The sequence below is a fragment of the Canis lupus genome, chromosome 8 (assembly GCF_048164855.1).
Source record: "Canis lupus baileyi chromosome 8, mCanLup2.hap1, whole genome shotgun sequence".
Taxonomy (NCBI): domain Eukaryota; kingdom Metazoa; phylum Chordata; class Mammalia; order Carnivora; family Canidae; genus Canis; species Canis lupus.
In genome coordinates, this window is record NC_132845.1 from 73,295,666 (window position 1) to 73,313,134 (window position 17,469).

Genomic DNA, 17,469 nt, shown 5'->3' on the forward strand with positions numbered 1-17,469 from the left:
CAAAACTGAATTTGTCAATGTCCACCATTGTAATTTGTTACGTTGCATTATAACCTACTACAGAACCGTGGCAATGTCAGAACTCCGATGATGTAGTGTAGTCTCCACGTACAATATATCATAAGAGCAGTTTCAGCCCGGATGATAGATGGAACAAGCCTGGGAAGAATTTGAAAAGAGACCTAAATTTCTAGAATTTTTTTATTCCCTTTAAGTGGCTGAAGGCTTCACCCCCAAGAGATTACTAAAAGTCTAAATCATTTTTTTTCTCTTTTTTGCTCTGCATCCAACAGAGGTCTGCAAAGGCAATTAACCCAGCATGTGGGCAGAATTGCTGAGGCATAATTCGCTTTTGCTACGGCCTTGTAGCTTTGGCCATGACATTGCCCCATCAGTTGGGGAAGGGAGGATGAATCTGCCTTTGTTTAAAGGCATTAGGATTATCTACAATCATGGCCTCACCATCCCTTTGGCAGGCTCCAGTGTGCTAGGTCCTTGGTAGGACTGATCCCCCCAAAAAGGGAAAGAATTCACCTACAGTCTGAACATCAGGCCAACACTTACCAGGGCACCTGCTGGCTTAAGTGCATCAATGCCAGGCTGATAATCTACAATGATGGAGAATAAACAGGATCCTCGACAGTGAGATATACCCTCTACAGCAAGCGGAAAATGGCAGTGCACGCATAGATGTGGATGACATACTGTCATTCTGGTCCTTATCAGAGTCCTAGACTCCTTTAGCTCAATGGTCCAACCATCTCATTTTACGGAAAAGGAACCTCAGGCCCAGCGACTCATGTCAAGTCAACAGCTAGAACAGAGAACTAGATCTTGGGACCTCAGATCCCTTAGGCTCTGTGCTCTAAACCAGCAGATCTCCATGGGAACTGTCTAACGTGCTGGTGTGTCCTGATGAACTGTGAGTTTGGCTGCAGATCATTGATTTGTAATAAATTTAAAACTTTTAGCTATCCTACGTGCTTTCTTGAGTGAAAGAAAAAGAGGGAGTTGTAATCATGGCTTTGGAAATTGTAGGTACCCCTTGGGACTGAAGTTCATACTGAAATTCAAATTAGTTCTTTGAAATTGTTCAGGAATCTCAAGTGGGGGGAGAGGTCTGCCCACAGCGTGGGAAGAATCAGCATATTGCTGGGACCACCGCGGACCATTGTTGCAATGCCACGAATTGCCATAAAGACTCTTCTTTCCTAACTGCATGGAATTAGTGACTCGATGTTGTACACCTGAAACTAATACAACGCTATATGTTAATTGTGCTTCAATTAAAAATAGTTTTTACAAAGACTGCTCTTTTTTTTGTTATATTCTTTGGTCCCATTGCTAGGATGGTGTTTCTCCAAATGATAACACACAGGCATACGTGCATGCATACGTACATACATATGCACATAAATCATGCGAGCATATGAACAGCTCAGAGTAAGCCCAATAATCTGATCACAGAGGTGTGCCAAGCACTGTCATGGGCAGAAAGGGGGACACGGATGAGTGCATCCTGACCACTTGCTGGTGTCAATAAGCTGTGGTTCCCACTCTCTCAGACAAGGGCAGCTTTCAAACAGACAGAATTATGCCCAAGGGTGGAGAGGGAGGTGGCTTCGAGGAGATACACAGAGGGCTGCCGCCAAACTCCCCCTGGACCTGTGATGGCCTTTATTTGGCTCCTAAGTTGCAATACCATGGGGATCAGCCGGTCAGTTATAGCCCAGAGCCACTCACATTATGGTCCTACTTTGATTTAGCAGCTCTTGTGGTTGCCCTGGAACCCGACCTCTGTTACACGGAGTGAGATGGCGTAGGAAGGCAGTGTATGATCATGTCCAGCACACAGCCTACGGGAATGACACTCGCATTGTGACCTCGGGATGGCACTCAACATCTTGAGTGTCAATGTTCTCATCGGCTGCTCCGAGTAGTATCTGACCCATATGACTGTATAATAAATACCAGCTCTGGCGTTTATCAAATCCAAAAGGTCCAGATACCTCAAATAGGGTATCCTGCTCCTCGACTCTATCTAAACTAGATTATAAAGGCTTGATTTATTCTTATCACTTCTAAATCACTGACAGCATCTTGGCTCCACCCAAGGAAAGAGGAGCTCATTTTATCCTTGCTGAAATATTTCTAAGAGATACACCAACTCCTGATGCAGATGATGAATATGCTGTACCTGAACAAACCAACTTGAATTAATCACAGCTGTTCGGTTTCTCAGCAACTATTATGCAATTTACCCTTGCTGCGGGCTCCCTTAAAAATGGAGATACTGAGCTTAAGCACTGGGGAAAATATCATTTAATGAAGAATCAACATTTGATCTAAAACATGGGAAAAAACTCCAAGCGCCCATGCTTCCGGAACTTCGTATTTCCTCAGGTTGAGAGAGGATTTGCTTTTGAATTGTGAAGTTCAAGATTCATCAGATGTCTAAGGTCCCTGCCAATCACACCAAATCATATTTTATCATGATCAGAGCTAACACGCAGTTAGCTGGATTCAGACGATATTCTAAAGCCGAATTAGAGTTCCAGGCGTTTCTCCCAAACCCAACCACTATGTATGTCAAAACAGCATCACGGTGCACCTGGGTATTCACTAAACTGGGGCCAAATTCCAGTGGTTTTACTTGTCAAAGTCACAGATGTGCTACAGGGGGAGTCACATGTGGGATGTGAGGAGCCAATTCAGCCCCCTTGTCTGGGAGCTGCTTTAACTCACTTAAGTTTCTGCTGCCCTAATGGAAAGATACAGGACACTGAACTCTGGGGGTGGCCTCCCCAGGGCGAGGCCAGGTCTGCCCTCTGAACAGAGGGATTTGGGGGTTTGGTTTGCTTTTTTCTTGAGCACACAATGCCATTTGCTGATTTCCTGCTGTGAGCTTTTAAGAGAAGTTGTGTTCCTTACCATCATCCTCTTCAGGAAGACAAAGGAATGAGTGCAGTGGGTTTCAAAATGTATTCTGGAAAGCCTCAGGCATGGGAGGGGAGGTTCCAGGGATGACAGAGAGAAGAGAAACCCTGGTAGTGGATAATATTCTTTTCCTTCCAATCATCTTCCATAAATACTTTCTGCCCCGCATGATCCACCTGGAGCTCTCATGATGCCCAATGTTGGAGAGGCGATGAGAGAAAAGGGAGGACGGTAAAGAGAACACACTCCCTAATTCTCCTCCCCTTATCATCTCAGCCATTGATGCTCCTTGTTTTTAAAAAAAGAAGATGGGGATCCCTGGGTGGCTTAGCAATTTAGTGCCTGCCTTTGGCCCAGGGCATGACCCTGGAGTCCTGGGATTGAGTCCTGCATCAGGCTGCCTGCATGGAGCCTGCTTCTCCCTCTGTCTCTGTCTCTGTCTCTCTCTCTCATGAATAAATAAATAAAATCTTTAAAAGAAGAAGAAGAAGAAGAAGAAGAAGAAGAAGAAGAAGAAGAAGAAGAAGAAGAAAAAGAAGAAATCTCTATCCAGAGAAAAGAGAATATGGTTGAGAGACAGGAGGCCCCCTCAGATGTTGGTGGATCCCCAGAAGAAAGCTCTGCAACCTGCGCCCCTGACCACATCCCGGAAGCAGAAGAAGAGCAACCATGAAATCAGCAGGTTGGTTTGGATAATCAGATCAGGGGGTCCTGGGTTGCCTCATCCCATCGCAGTGGAGCTCAGGAGGGCAAGGAGCCTAGCCAACAATAGGCTGCACAACACATCTAGCCCCCGGCCCCAAGGGAGGTCTCACGGTTTTCCTTCTGCTCAGATCACCTCAGGCAAAGAGCAGGTTTGCTGAGTGTCCAAAAACAGCACAGACTTAGTACAAAGTGCCACAGAGATTGAGAGGCTATACAGGGCTTGAGATTGCTTTCTTTAGAAAGGCCTCCTTGCAAGGTCATCTGCTGACTGGCATCTGGGAGCCTCGAATCAGGAAGGATTCTCACCATTTTGTAACTGGTGAGGATGGCTCGCTGTGCCAAAACTATTCCTATCATGTGCTTTATGTTAAACCCCGGCTCTGTTGGGCACCTGGAATTTTGGTAGCTTCCACGCAGAGGGCATCCACATGGCCAGCTTCCAGCAAAAACCCTGATGCTTAGTCTACTGAGGTTCTCCATGGGAAGAACCTCATGTTCCATGCTCCCCATGGAGAGCATTCCACACGTGTTCTCACAACTCCTCCCTGGAGGAATTAAGCACGTCCTGTGTGGCTCCACTAGGAAAGGCCTCGGGAGAAGGAAGCATGCCCCACCATACAGAAATCCATAGATCAACAGATTTTTTATTGTTCTCAACTCTGACCCAATTTGAAATACTAAAACTTAAGAGCATCATAAGTCCTCTCCAATTTTTCCATAATCTGCATACTGTGCCTCCCATCCAGGTCTCCCTGTTTGACAGGGTCCCCCAGAGACGTACTATGGGAGGGCATGGGTGTTCTTGATGTCAACCTCAAAGATAGTCCTGTGAACATCTCTAACTTCTCCTTCATAAAACACAGTAGATCTATTACTAATTCATCTAAACCTTTTTTTGAAGCTCTTTATATTTGCGGCCTCTGAAGTTGTCACATTTCTCAGAAGATACTCAAGTTTGAATGTAGTCTGGACCATTGTATAAATTCCTTATTCAAGTAATTCCACTGTGGATGTCCCTCGGAGTCCAGTCATGTCTCAGTGTGTCAGAACCTCTGAAAGGCCTGCCTTGGACCCTGACTGGAGCCTCTTTCCTCCATTATGAGGATGGCCCATGCACACTTGTCTCCATTCTTTCTTTTTTTTTTTTTTTTAATTTTATTTACTTAGTCATGAGAGACACAGAGAGAAGGCAGAGACACAGGCACAGGGAGAAGCAGGCTCCCTGCAGGGATCCTGATGTGGGACTCTATCCTAGGACTCCGGGATCATGCCCTGAGGCAGACGTTCAACCACTGAGTCACCTAGGTGCCCCACTTGTCTCCATTCTTGAGAGCAGGCCCTGCATCAGCAGCCACTTCTAACCTATTTCTTACTTCTCCTGTCTCTCCTAGAAGGGCTGATACCAAAGAATTCAAAACACAATATTGGAAAGAATGACTCCTTCCTATCTTCTCGTACCTGGAGTGGCCATTGAATATGACTTAATATTCCAGTTCAATTGCTCTGAGAACGGCTCCACCACAAAGGCTTCATCCACCTCAATGAGTTTCAGCACTCCACTTTGCTTGAATTTTCTTTGTTTTACTCTTTTCTGTTAACAGGGCACTTTTGTTTTCTGGTCCTTTGGATGTTTTATTTTAATTAGCAGATGAATGTTTTTGCACGTGAAAGGAAACGAGGCTGAAAACGGCACAGCTTTCAGTAGTGTCAAATGTGATTAGCTTACTTACATGAAATACAAGTATAATGGATTATGTTGGATGTGAATAGAGCCTGAGCCTTTTTTTATTTTTTTATTTTTTTATTTTTTTAAGAGAGAGAGAGAGAGAATCTTAAGCAGGCTCCATGCCCAGTGCAGAGCCCAACACCGGGCTCAATCCCATGACCCTGAGATCATGACCTGAGCAGAAATCAAGAGTCAGACACTTCACCAACTGAACCTCTGAGGAGCTCCGAGCTTGTGTCTTTTAAGAGATTAATATTCTAATAATAAGGACTAATTGTATATGGAGCTTCACATTTTATGAAGTACTCATCTGCTCATGATCTTAACTCTGTGAAAAGTGCAGGTCAACGTAATCACAGTCATTTTACAGATGAGGGAACAGGCAAAGCACTTGGGAGGCATCCACAGCCAGTCCCATTCTTGGATCATGATGCTCTGATGCCATCAACTCAGGCAAAGCTCACATCTAAAAGGTGTCCACATCAAGCCTGAGCTCAAGTGCTCAAAGCATTTGGCTTTACACACATGTATGCAAACGAGTGCATGCAAAATGAGTGAAATCCGAATAAGACCTGCAGATCATTCCAATGTCAATTTGGGTCTCAACGTCGTGCTGCAGTCAGGTGAGATGTTACCACCACAGGGAAATGAGGGCAGATACGCAGGACCTCTCTGTACTATGTTTTGCAACTTCCTATGACTCTGTAATTATTTCAAAATCAATTTTTTAAGATTTACTTTCAATAGAACCTAAATTTCTGGAAATTTGCTTTATTTTTTGGAAGGGTATTTAAGTTTGTTTTCACAAAATTGTGAACTCTTTGTCTTTATGAATAAGAACACCTGTAATAGTGGCCCATCCCTCTGCAGTAAGCCTTCATCTTAACTAAGTCCATCTACAATACCCAATTACCAAATAAGGTAATCACATTGTGGGATTTAAAGGGGTTAAGATATATCTTTTGCAGGGAAGAGAGGAGGAGAGATTCAGAGACAAACAAGCACACAGGGGGAAGGCCATGTGACAAAGGAGACAAAGATTGGAGTAATTCATCTATAAACCAAGGAACACCAAGGACTGGTGGCAACACCAGAAGCTAAGAGAAAGATAAGGAAGATTAAAAAAAAAAAAAAAAAAAGTCTAGACCTTTCAGAAAGAGTGCTGGCTTGCTAACATCTTCGTTTCAGATTTCTAGACTCCAGAACTATGAGATTATACATTTCCACTGTTTTAAGTTTCAAAAAAAAAATGGACTCGGAGCACCTGGGTGGCTTAACTGGTTGAGCATCCGACTCCTGATTTTGGGTCAAGTCATGATGTCAGGTTGTGGGATTGAGCCCACATCCAGCTCCATGCTGGGCATCAAGCATGCTGGAGATTCTCTCTACTTCTGGCCCCCACGCCAAAAATAAACTCAATTTTCAACTACATACACACAAAGATGCACTGCTCTACTACATAAGGGAAATACTGGTATACTCTGTCCTGTGACATTACTGTTTACTGAAGACTTCTGAAATTATTACCACAATGAACTCCCATAATGCAATTCCATTAAAGATCATGGAAAATCATTTCAAAAGATTGGAGCAGGGGGTGGCATCTTCCAAGATAAAATTTAACATGGTTATACATAAAGTGCATACACATGGGCATTAGTGGTGCAAGCCAAATGTAAATCACTGCACGAGGCAGCTGCCAGCAGGGCTTGTGTAGAACAAAGATCATCCAGACCAAGAAAGGCCATGGCCTGTTTACACCCAAAATGTTTACATCCAAACCTTTTACACCCACAGGATCATTATCTTCAATTTAGGGCACCAGTATCAGAGGGACATTGATTAAGAGAAGCAGGAACCAAGGAGAATGACAAGATTCTCACCATGAGGAACTAGTGAGGAAATACTTAATCTCGAGAAACAGGGATGTGAATGGGGCTTTGGAACTGTCTGCTCGTATTTCAAGAGCTGTCGTGAAGAAGTAAGATTAAATCAATCTGCAGAAATTAAAGCTAAAATCAGTGATGACTGCGAGACAATGGACCACTTGGCTCTATATAAAGGAGAATGAGAGTCTCATTAAGACTTACCTGCTTCAAATATGTCCCCAGTGGCCTTTGGTGCTACTTGAAGTCCAACCATTCACTCCTTCAGGAGAAAGGTAGGAGGTTCCCATTAATGATTATCAGAAAAACATACCACCTCAAACCATTAGCTCCTACTCACACGTTTGTGCAGATTAGTTCATTGTGCAAACCAGCTGTCACTGTGAAAGCAGAAAACAAGCCCCCAAAAGAACAGGACACCTAAAATATACAGCTTATGGGAAACAGCAAAGTGGGGTACTTTGCAGAAAAGGAACCAATTCAATAAGAAAGACCCACTGAAGGTTCATCCTTCAAAAATCCATTTGTGGATGAAAGGGGCTTCCATCATGTCCTCTTCCTTTCCAAGATGGGCCACTCTTGAGAACCCCTTTACCCACACACACACTCACACACCAAGTGCATATAAAATAGGTGAAATCTGAGTAAGGCCTGTTGATTGTTTTTTTTTTTTTTTAAGATTTTGTTTATTTATTCATGAGAGACACGGAGAGAGGCAGAGACACAGGCAGAGGGAGAAGCAGGCTCCATGCAGGGAGCCTGACGTGGGATTCGATCCCAGGACCCCGGGATTACGGCCTGAGCTGAAGGCAGACACCCAACCGCTGAGCCAACCAGGTGTCCCAACTTGTTGATTGTTCTAATGTCAGGTTCCTAGTTGTGATGTTGTCCAGCAAGATGTCACCACTGGGAGAAACTGGGTGAAGGATACACAGAACCTCCCTATATAATCATTTGCAACCTCCTATGAATCTAGCATTATTTCAAAACGGTAAGTTATTAAAAAAAAAAAAAAAACTTAAGGGACGCCTCAGCAGTTGAGCGTCTGCCTTCAGCTCAGGGCATGATCCTGGGATCCTGGGATGGAGTCCCACATCGGGCTCCCTGTGAGGAGCCTGCTTCTCCCTCTGCCTAGGTCTCTGTCTCTCTCTGTGTCTCTCATGAATAAATAAATAAAATCTTTAAAAATAAAATAAAATTTTAGAAAACTTTATTATAGTAAAATCTATTTTTTTACTTTATTTTTCAGTGAATGTTCACAAAAGCTTTTGACAACCTATGGATTGAATTATGAGTTACACTTACACCCACCCCAGATACCTGGAATCAGGACAAGTAATTGGATATCTCCTCTCACTTTGTCCCTTTCTCTTCCACCCTCTCCCCAGACATGTGGCCGGTGACCACTCCTTTGGTAGTACGGAAGGGAACAGGTCAAGCAGGGAAAAGGAGAAGAGAGGAGAGAAAGAAGGAAGAAGAGACGCCAGCGTTTGTCATTCAAAAAGATAAACATTTTACAGCCCAGCTTGACTGTGTCAAGAACACTTGTGTTTTAATAGTATGCCTGCAAGCTTTCAAAACAAGTGTTTACCTGTCACAATAAACAGTTATGAGTGAGGAACACAAAACAGAGAGAACCAGGAACTGGCAGCCTGCCAGCCCCGCTACGCGCTGCTCGGCACTGTGCTTGTCACCCAGGCAGCAGCTCGGTGTCTCTTGTCTCCATGGTGAGGACCACCGTCACAGGTGGCGGGGCCTCTGGGATCAAGGGAGGCCATTCGGTGCCAGAGGGGACCTGGCATATTATCAAAGGACACAAAGCAGCAGCCGCTGGCTACGGGGGCCAACGGGGGCCAAAGAGTACAAGAGATGGGACCCTCCCAGAGACTTCTGGAAAGACCCTTTAGGGAGAGCTGGCACACAAAATGCCACCCACTGCCCCTCCTTCTCCTCCTTTAATCTTTCAACAGGGCTCTCACCTAAGGTATGCAAACAGCAAGTGCCATACCTCTACTTGTGTATTTCTAATTGGCTGCTGGGAGTTGGCAATCCCATAAAAACTAACTTCTATGGAGTCCTTTTAAGATGCAAAGAGCTTTCATATCTGACTGTCTCAGATAATCCTCATAATCCTCTCTTGAGATAAGCTGGGAAAATATTATCATCTCCATTAACGGAAACTGGACAAGTCACCTCATGTCTGACCCTCGAAGTCCAACATCTAGAAAAGAGCCATGCATGGGATCCCTGGGTGGCGCAGCAGTTTGGCGCCTGCCTTTGGCCCAGGGCGCGATCCTGGAGACCCGGGATCGAATCCCACGTCGGGCTCCCGGTGCATGGAGCCTGCTTCTCCCTCTGCCTGTGTCTCTGCCTCTCTCTCTCTCTCTCTGTGACTATCATAAATGAATTTTTAAAAACATAGAAAAGAGCCATGCAAGAACTCCAACATATCAACCAACGGCTGAAATGGTGTACAGTTCTCAAACTCATCTGTGGTTCTCAATCCCTGCTTTCAAGGATTGTAGAGAAGACTCTCTTGAGTCACTCGTTTAAAATGCAGATCCCCATACCTCATTTCTAGGGCTTTAGATTCATGGACGTGGGCTGTGACCATGCACCAGCATGTCTCATCATTCAGGGAGCTGAGGGAGAGCCGGTTGATCCTGAAGCAAGTAGTCAGGGAATTTGAGAAACATCATCCCTAGAATCTGGGGCACTAAAGTGACCAGCATGCATCTAAGCCCTTGCAAATCTACTATCTAAAGCCGAGCTGTCTCACACGGTAGCAGCTAGCCCCATCTCACTATGGAGTACTTGAAATGTGGACAATGGGCCATGTTGAGATGATATTTGGATGTATCAGGTTAAATAAAATAGATCATTAAAATTAATTCTACCTCTCTCTTTTTACTTTTAAAATGTGGTTACCAGACCATTTAAAATTACCTATGAGGCATGCATGATAATTCTGTTGGACAGCACAGGAGCTCGGTGAGCCCGAGAGGCACATAAAAGGTAGATTTCAACACAGGGCTTAGCAAATGGCTAAGATACAAGGAGAACAAGGTGAGTCCTGCAGCTCCAGGGAGACTCCCAGGAGGTGTTCTCTCCCTGCCCCATCTAGTCCCAAAGGGCAAAGAAGACACACAGGGAAGGTGGGAGGCAAGTCGTCCCTGTCATTGGTCTCACTCCTTCAGGATAAGGGGTGCTCTGCACCAATTCACAAAGTGTTCGAGATAGTCAGCAAGCTATTTGGTGGTACTCTGAAGAGACCAGAGATGAATGGGCGTGGGTAAGCAGGAGCCCATCAGTAAGCTCTTGAAAGCAATTCTAAGAAGCCTGGGGATGATCTTGAGCAAATGGACTATCACAGAAGACACCGGAAGGCAAAAAGCATGGTCAAAATTGACACCAAGACCAATCGGCCCGGCTGCAGTGAGAAGGATGGGTTTAAAGGCAACAAAGTTAACATCAGGAAAGCAGACAGGCAGGGCAACAACAGACAAGTACAAATAATAAAGGCCTAAGCTAGAGCAGTGCTTGGAAACTCAAACCTATAGAATCCAGAAACTCAAGAAATGCTTAGGAGAAGCATGCTTAGGTGATTAGGAATTCACGGATTAGGATTCTACAATCCCTAAAGAAAGCTCCCTGGTGACTTCACAAACTCAACCTAGGAGTTTAGGAGTGAATCATCTGTCTGTTCATTTGGAAGAGATGATGCATTTAGTCATGGAGAGGATGCACATTGGAGAGGCCCACGTGACTTTGAAGTAAATAGGCTCTGCAGAGAGCTCTTCGATGAGCTCTCAGTTCAGACACAAGTGGGATGCTATTCACATTTGGGAATCATTTGTGTACAAAGTAATCAAAACCACAAGAGTGAATCAAAATCACAAAGGGAGACCAGGACATAGGCCAAGTAAAGAATCGTGTGACTCAACAGTGTTTGGTCTTGAAACTCAGCATTGTTTAGTCTACACGTTGGCACACACTCCTATGACTCATTCCAATCTTCACTTCTACTGCTACCACCTCTGCCAGACCCAACGCCTTTTGCCTCAACCAACTGGCTCAGGGGAGCCCAGGGACAATCCACTGAGGGACAGGAAGCCACTCCTAAGACCCTTGACTGTATTACTGCTGAGTCTGCACATGTGGCTTTGCCTAGGCAAACCCAAGAAAACCTGGGGACAGACATGGTGTTCCTCTATTTCTAGAATCTATTACACACTTTTCTTTTTCTTGAATGCTGATCACACAGAAAAATACACTATTACTGAGCTTTTTCATGCCTTTTCAAGTTTTATTTATTTATTTATTTATTTATTTATTTATTTATTTATGATAGACAGAGAGAGAGAGAGAGAGAGAGGCAGAGACACAGGAGGGAGAAGCAGGCTCCATGCCGGGAGCCCAACGTGGGACTCGATCGTGGGCCAAAGGCAGGCGCTAAACTGCTGAGCCACCCAGGGGTCCCCCCTTTTTCAAGTTTTTAAATAGAATAGAAGTTCCTAAGGACAGGGATACATGTTCAAATGTCTTTTGTGTCTTCATCTCAACTCCTGTTTTCTGGGATCAGCAGAGCACCAGACCTTTAGGAAGGCATTGTTTCTTGAAAAGTAAGCTTTTGATAAATATTTGCAGGAAAAAAAAATCTATAACCCATCAAAATACACTGAATGATGGTGAATGAGTGAGAGAACCATTCTGTGTAAGTGGTCTTGGGCTGCAGTAATAAAGGTATTAAAATAGATACCAACTGTTCAAGTCTCCTTAGGACACCCACCCTGTCCCCTGGCTCAAATGTCATTTACATGGCAGTGACTCCCACATTAATATTTCTGATCTCTCTTTTAGGTTCCAAACATGGGTTCCCCATTGTCTGCTGGTTGTTGCGCTTCTATTTGCAGAAGTGGAATCTGAGAGTTAACGTGACCAAGACTGAACTCCCAGATCTCATCTTCAAAGCTGTTCTTCTTTCATCTTCCCTAATGTACAACCAGAACTTAGGAGATGTCCTCAGAGCCTCCTTTTCTCCTCTGCCCCATATCTACTGTAGTACCCTCCAGTCTGTCATTTATCCTCACTACTGCTAACTGCCTCGTCCAGGTCACACCGTGGATGGTGGCAATGGCCTTCCTACTGGCCTTCCTGTTCCTTCCTCTCCTGACTCCTACAATCCATTCTCCAATCTTTGGCCAAAGGGAGCTTTGAGTCACTTCCCACCTCCTCCCCTATCCCAACTCCCTTTATTTAAAACCCTCCAATGGCTTCTTACTGAATTTGAAATAAAATCCAAACTCACAAGCTTGGTGTCAGAGTCCCTATAATATCTGACTGTGGCTTCAACCCCGATATCATTCCCACTTTCTCTTCTTCCTTGCTTTGTTCTAGCAGTTCCTACTGCATAGAATGTTCTTTAAATGAGTAACTCCATCTTCCTATTCATAATCCAACTTAAATATGGTAACCTCCTTGGAGGTACCTTCCTTAATCACACCTAAATGTAATTTTAGCCCAAAGGACTAACTCCACCATAGACAAAAACATAATGTAAAGCTTGTATGATTAAAACAATGGGGTCCTTGGGGCACCTGGGTGGCTCAGTGGTTGAGCATCCGCCTTCAGTTCAGGTCATGATCCCAGGGTCCTGGGACCAAGTCACACATCGGGCTTCCCCCTCTGCCTATGTCTCTGCCTCTCTCTGTGTGTCTCTCATGAATACATAAATAAATAAAAATCTTAAAAACAAAACAAAACAAACAGCGGGGTCCTTGCAAATGAACACACAGATCAGTGAACCAGAACAAAAAGCCTAGAAATAGACATAGCTACCTGTATGGAAATTCAGCACATGATAAAGACCCATCTAAAATCTCTAGGGACGGGGATCCCTGGGTGGCTCAGTGGTTTGGCGCCTGCCTTCGGGGCAGGGCGTGATCCTGGAGTCCCGGGATGGAGTCCCACGTCCGGCTGCCTGCATGGAGCCTGCTTCTCTCTCTGCCTCTCTCTCTCTCTCATGAATAAATAAATAAATACATAATTTTTAAAAAATAAAAATAAAAAAATAAAATCTCTAGGGAAAATTTGGCTTGGTAAATAAGTGATATTGGAATCCTGGATTGTCATATGGATAAAGATAAAATCGTAACACTTTGCATGCCTCTCCTTGATAGGTTGTAAGCTCTCAACAGCAGGAAGTGTGTATTAATCTTTATACTCTCCATAGTAGACACATAATAAATGTCTGCTTATTGCATGGTGTTTAGGACTCTGAGCTCCTAAGTCACGTTGTTTGTGTTCAGATTAGGGTTCTACCCCTTGCCGGCTGTGTGGCCCTGGGCAAGATACTTTACATCTCTAACCTTACATTTTCCATCTATAGTGAAGAGAGAGAGAGAGAGAAAGAGAGAGAAGAAGAAGAAACTTGTCCTTTTTGGCTGTGTTAGGAGCAAATTAAATAAGGGGAAAGTGGTTAGCACAATTCCTAGAATATTGTACGTGTTCAGTAAATGCCAGTAATTATCATTCCTGGAAAAAAAAAAAAACATGGCCTTGACATGTTAATTCTACTCTTTATTATTAGCATGACCATTATTAGTTGTTGTTATTGTTGCTGAAGGAATGAAAGATTAAAAAAAGAACATTCCAAGGGCACCTGGGTGGCTCAGTGAGTGTCTGCCTTAGGCTCAGGTCATGATCCCAGGGTCCTGGGATGGAGCCCCACATAGAGCTCCCCGAGGCGAGGCTGCTTCTCCACCTGCCTATGTCTCTGCTTTTTTCTCTGCATCTCTCATGAATAAATAAATAAAATCTTTTAAAAAAATATTCCAACGCTACCATTTGATAACAATCTATGATCTGCAGTCATTCTGCTGCTCTGAGCCTCAGTTTCCTCATTTCTTCAAGAGGAAATGATAGCACATGGCCTACAGGTTTTTGCAAAAGTAGAAGAGGACAGGTTTTTAAAGCCCATGCCTGGAGAGTACCCTTCCCCTTAGCCTTTCTCTCCATCTCTCAGCGACATACTCAGTGTTATATAAACAAGCTTGAAAATCAATTGCCTGCGTCCAGTGATCTGGGTTGGAGAGCCAGTACTGCTCTGGGTCATAGAAATTCAGGGGATCCCCAACCTGGTACAGTAGCTGAGCATCTCCCCCCTGGTGATCTGGTTCCTCTCAAACCACAGTCCACACCTGTAGTAGGTGACAGTTTGCCATTGTCCTGACAGACATTCCAGTCTTCTGCCTGGATTACTGCCTTGAACATCCCAGTGCCCCAATCTGTCCACAGAGGAGTCCTGCTCAGTTTTTCCCAGTTCTCTCTAGGATCCCAGTTTGGCTTCTAAACTTTATCCCTGATGCTCACCCCGATGTCCCTCCCTCCCTCCCTCCCTCCCTCCTTCCCTCTCTCCCTCCCTCCTTCCCTCCCTCCCTCCCTTCCTCCCTCCCAAGTAGCCCTGCAGAGCCTGACAGCCCAGATGCACTCCTCCCAGGCTTGGATTCCTGTCTTCAGGGCCGGGTTCTGAGAAATATCAGGTTTCCACACTCAAAGTGCCTTTAAAGACTGGTTTTCTCCAAGGGCAGGACAAAGGGACTTGAGAAGCTCTGTTCAACCATCCAAGAGAAAACATTCCTATAGAATGTTCTAGGATGTTTGCATCCTGCTGTATAGCCAGCCTTAGTGGAGCTCCGCAGCAGAGAAAAAAAAAAAAAAAAGAGGCAGGACTAAATAAACCAACAGGCTGAGGCCAGAAGGTCAGAGCCCTCAGCCATTTGCATATGCATTACCAGCTCAGTGCAGGGAACCCTCTGCTCCAAGTCACTTAAAAATGCGAGTCAAGTCACTGAAAGGTTCTGCTTTTAGGAAAGCAATGGAGTCCATAGGTCCTCCAAGAGATCAAAGGACACTCTTTGTCCTTTAATGAATAAGCTGTTAATGAATAAGAGAAACAATTGAATTCTCAAGTGATAGAGCAATTAGCAGGGGCCTGATTGCCAGCAGGTTGCTCGCTGCCATCCTTAGAATCCAGAGAAAACCCAGCAGCGCACATGTGCTTTAAGGAGTCAGAACACGGTTAGTTACTAAGAACTTAAATTATAGCCAATCCTCCCTTGGTCAAGCCACAGTTCTCATTTTTGAATGGAAATCTTTAAATGTTGCCTGGGACCCCAGAAACCATTTTGGGCTCCCTACCCCACCTGCGCCTCACCCGGGAGCCCTCAGGCACGCCGGATGGCACTGACGGCTTGAGTGGCTCGGCCACTGGGCGCTGGCATCCAGGTCCGCTCATCTGCAATATTGCATCCACTGGTGCTGGGGAGGTGGGGGGAGCAGGAAAGACAGACTGGGGCACAGGAGAAGCCAGAGGGTACGGAGAGGTAGAGGATGGAGAAGCTGGAAGCGAAGAGGCAAGAGAAGCCCATGCCATGAAAGGGGACGATTTTCTGCGAAGCCATTGGAAGTTAGGGGCGACTCCAGCGATTAAGAGAACTGCTAAGGATTTCACGTCCAGCTCTGCAGCTTAGGCTTTCATTTCTGCCATCCCCTTGGGGTGAGTGCTCCTCCTCCATGCGCACATGGGCCCAGTGTTTCCAGGTTGCCGGTGACATAGCCAGACAGATGTCCTCAGGTGCATTTGCTGGCTCTAAGGATTGGGATGGAGTCATGAGGCCTGGAAAGGGGCTAGGAAAGGTGTCCGTCTTTCTGAAGTTGTCAGCAAAGCATCTGGCATTAAGAGATGTGCCAGAGATGCTGGTTCTGGAATTTTCTGGAGGTGGGTGGGTGTGAATGTTCTGGAACAGCAGCTGCCAGCAGCACTAATAAGTGTTTACTTAGTACTTCCGGGGAGCCTGGCGCTTTGCCCAGTGTGGGTGGCCTGGATCCCTCGCCCGTGCTTGCTCCTCCACTGCACACAGGACTGGGGGCTGTCTTTAAACTACACGCAGGAAATGATCAAGGTTTCATTTAACACGTTCACCTTCGTGCTGTTAAAGAGAGAAAGATTAGAAGAAAGAAGAGAGGTGGTAGGGAGAGGGAAATGGAGAGGGAACCCAAATAAATATCCTAATCCAATGACAGAACATTTAAAGGGTATCTGAGCTTCTTTTTTTTAAGATTTTATTTATTTATTCATGAGAGACACAGAGAGAGGGGCAGCAACACAGGCAGAGGGAGAAGCAGGCTCCATGCAGGGAGACTGATGCAGGACTCGGTCCCAGGACCCCGGAATCATGCCCCGAGCTGAAGGCAGATGCCCAACCGCTGAGCCACCAGGGGCCCAGGTATCTGAGCTTCTTAAACACTCTCCCCCACCCACCACCTGTAATCTCAGGCATTGTCCTGGACCTTACTTTCAGGGTAGGAGTGCCTCGCTTCCAGGAACCTGGAAATAAAAAGAGACCAATGCAGCTGCGATTATTCACAAAAGAAAAAAATTCCTGGCTTCATGAAAGATTTGACTATGAGGTTCATTTAAGTAGAGCAATTTCCTTCTATTTTTCAAATGTGATTAGATATATACCCAACTTCTTTCAGGCAAGATGGAGTACAACTATAACGGGATTTTTCCAATATCTCTGTTGAATTACAAGTTGCTGAAATTTATGAACTTTGGTGCTTCGGGGCCCAAATCACAATGGCACAGGATTCCTGCATTCAATTAAAAAACAGACAGAGAGAACTGGATGAAGAACCCTGGTGGCCGTCCTGGTACCTACTCGAGTGGCCCTGGGCAAAGCACATCTCCACCGCATGCATCAGTTGCTTTACCTAAAACGTGATGAGGTTGGCCTAAATTTCTTCTCTGGATCTTTCTTTTCTTTCTTTCTTTCTTTCTTTCTTTCTTTCTTTCTTTCTTTCTTTCTTTCTTTCTTTCTTTCCTTTTTAAAGATTTTATTTATTTATTCATGAGAGACACAGAGAGAGAGGCAGAAACAGGCAGAGGGAGAAGCAGGCTCCATGCAGGGAGCCTGATGCAGGCCTGGATCCCAGCACCCTAGGATCATGACCTGAGCCAAAGGCAGATGCTCAACCACTGAGCCACAAAGGTATCCCTTCTCTGGATCTTTGATCCATGAACCTGAATTATTCTTCAAGTTCCTATTTGTGATTTTTCTCCCCTAGGATTAATTCAGAAGGATGCCCCGAGAGATATATGTTTCCATTCGGTAGAATTTACCTTCCAGGCTCTGGCTGCAAGTGAGATGAACA